Raw genomic sequence first — 3348 nt, 5'->3', positions numbered from 1 at the left:
CTGGCATTTAGAGACCCCATAAGGAAGTTAGTGCATACAAATTGCCCAGGAGATCTCTTTAGCTACTGAAAATTCAACACATTTACTGCATTTTCTGTGGGGTAAAAACACAAAAAAATACATTGACCCCCCAAAACCATATATTTTTGGAAAGTACACATTCGGGCGAATTCAAAATTAGTACCCATGTCTTTCTACTCCAAACTACAGAGTCGCAGTGCTTTCCCAAAATTGCTAGTTTTGGTGAAATACCTGAAAAACACATCAAATCTTCCACTATCAAGCACCTTATCTCCAACATAACATTAGGTACCAAGAAAACACACCCTAAATATGAAAGCCAAGGGTCCGCTGAACAGTTTGATGCCCATTGTGCATAGAATCAGCACTGTATCTGGCATTTAGAGACCCCATAAGGACGTCAGTGCATAGAGATTGCCCCAGAGGTCTCTTTAGCTACTGAAAATTCAACACGTTTACTGCATTTTCTGTGGGGTAAAAACCAAAAAATACATTGACCCCCCAAAACCATATATTTTTGGAAAGTACACATTCGGGCGAATTCAAAATTGGTACCCATGTCTTTCTACTCCAAACTACAGAGTCGCAGTGCTTTCCCAAAATTGCTAGTTTTGGTGAAATACCTGAAAAACACATCAAATCTTCCACTTTCAAGCACCTTATCTCCCACATAACATTAGGTACCAAAAGAACACACCCTAAATATGAAAGCCAAGGGTCCGCTGAACAGTTTGATGCCCATTGTGCATAGGATCACCAATGTATCTGGCATTTAGAGACCCCATAAGGACGTCAGTGCATACAAATTGCCCAGGAGATCTCTTTAGCTACTGAAAATTCAACACGTTTACTGCATTTTCTGTGGGGTAAAAACACCAAAAAATACATTGACCCCCCAAAACCATATATTTTTGGAAAGTACACATTCGGGCGAATTCAAAATTGGTACCCATGTCTTTCTACTCCAAACTACAGAGTCGCAGTGCTTTCCCAAAATTGCTAGTTTTGGTGAAATACCTGAAAAACACATCAAATCTTCCACTTTCAAGCACCTTATCTCCCACATAACATTAGGTACCAAGAAAACACACCCTAAATATGAAAACCAAGGGTCCGCTGAACAGTTTGATGCCCATTGTGCATAGGATCACCGATGTATCTGGCATTTAGAGACCCCAAAAGGAAGTTAGTGCATACAAAGTGTATACACTGCAATATAAGCTACCGGCATGTGCATTATGCGGCATAAGACCCCCTAACAGTAAGGAAACCCTAGAAAACCATATATTTTCTGAAAGTACACATTCTGACAAAACAAAAATGGGCAAATACATCTTTCTACTACAAACTACCAAACTACAAAGCTATGCTAAACAGAACGGTTTTTATGATATTTCTGAAAATTGTCACAAAGCTTGCATTTTACCCCATTATGTACCCCCACATTTTGTACCATATCAACATAAAACATTCTAAATATGAACGCCAGGGGTCTACTGAACAGTTTGATGCCCTATATGCATAGATTTACCAAACTATGTGGGGTACAGGGGCACCCAAGTAAAAATAGTGCATATGAATTTTCACATAAGATGCTTCGGCTCATGCAGTTTTTGCACCCGGTATGTGTATTATGTGCCATACGACCACCTAACAGTAAGGAGACCCTAGAAAACCATATATTTTCCGAAAGTACACATTCTGACAAAACAAAATGGTAAATAAACTTTCTTACTACAAACTACAAAGCTATGCTAAACAGAACGGTTTTTGTGACATTTCTGAAAATCAAGCGAACAAGAACTATGCATAACTGAAAATGCTATAAAATGGTAACATGCAGTAAAATACCCCAAAATCCACCAAAATCACAGAAAATGTAGTAGAAACACCCAAAATAATACACAAAGATATTGCGCAGTGCGGTTAGCGAATACACTATCGCGCATGCATAAACATTTTTTCAGGCAGGAATAAAACGATGCGATTAGAAAAAAAAAAAATTACAAAATTACAATAAGTGTGTAAGTGTGTGTGTACATTAGGTAAAATGTGTTTTGTGTGCATGTATGCAAGTAGTGTAAGTGTTGTGAATGTTTGAAATCTCCCCCAACTCCCCTAAATGTATGTGTTTTGTGTGTAAATGTGGTATAAGTGTGTATTAGTGTATTATTGTGTATTATGTGTGTGTATGTGTGTTTTTGCACTTAACTGTGTAGGAGATCCGTGGATCAGCAGGGAGACACACGAAGCACGAGTCCGGCAGTGAGTATCAGCAGCAGGGAAGCAGGGGGGCCAGCAGGGGGGGAGCAGAGAAAGGCAGAAGGCGATGGTGAAATCCAGGAATGGATTTCACGTGCCTGCCTTTTGTTATGGGGCCCCTGGGCGATCGCGCCCCAGGGGCCACTCGTTCCCCACCTCTGACTTGTGTCTGGAGGCTGGGGAACGAGCGGGGAGCGAAGGAGCGGCTTGAAAAGCCGCTTCTCCGCTCCCAAACCCGGAAGTGCCCAGGACGTAGAATCTACGTCCTGTGGCACTTAGGTCCTTTAGTACCCAGGACGTAGATTCTACGTCCTGTGGCACTAAAAAGGTTAATAAGAGAGTTCCAGCAACAAGTCACTTGCCTTTTCCTAACAAGCGATTACTAGAGGTTTCAACAATGGAGCGATTTCTATTTCCCACAAATCCAGGTGTCCTATTCCCCGCCCACAATTAGATATTACATTCAGTGCAATGGGGAAATCGCAGCGACTTCCCGCTCAGTGGGTTTTACTTTCAGCGATTCCAGTAGATTTGAATGGCAGTGCTTTCTTTGTAAAATCTCTCGTCGGTTTAGGTACTCGCTTTTTAAAAATCACAGCGACTAATCTCTCCATGGGACATTTGCCTAAGGGCTCTGGCACACGGGGAGATTAGTCGCCCGCAACAAATCTCCCTGTTCGCGGCCGACTAATCTCCCCGAGTTGCCATCACCTGCCATCCCACGGGCGACACTGCAAGTCGCCGGTGGGATGGCACATGCGGCGGCGCTATTTTGGGAAATCGCTGAAGTTGCCTTTCGAGGCTTTTTTGGCGATTTGCTGAAATCGCGCCGCCGCGTGTGCCATCCCACCGGCAACTTACATTTTCGCCGGTGGGATGGCAGGTGATGGCAACTCGGGGAGATTAGTCGCCCGCGAACAGGGAGATTTGTCGCAGGCGACTAATCTCCCCGTGTTCCAGAGCCCTAAAACTCCTTCCCATCACAAAACTCTTGCTGACTGGAGCAGATACAGGACTAACAGCTCATTGTGAATCCTATGTCAGTGACTTATATTAAACATGGCA

Source organism: Xenopus tropicalis, chromosome 8 (genome assembly GCF_000004195.4).
Source record: "Xenopus tropicalis strain Nigerian chromosome 8, UCB_Xtro_10.0, whole genome shotgun sequence".
Taxonomy (NCBI): Eukaryota; Metazoa; Chordata; class Amphibia; order Anura; family Pipidae; genus Xenopus; species Xenopus tropicalis.
This window is presented reverse-complemented; position numbering follows the sequence as displayed.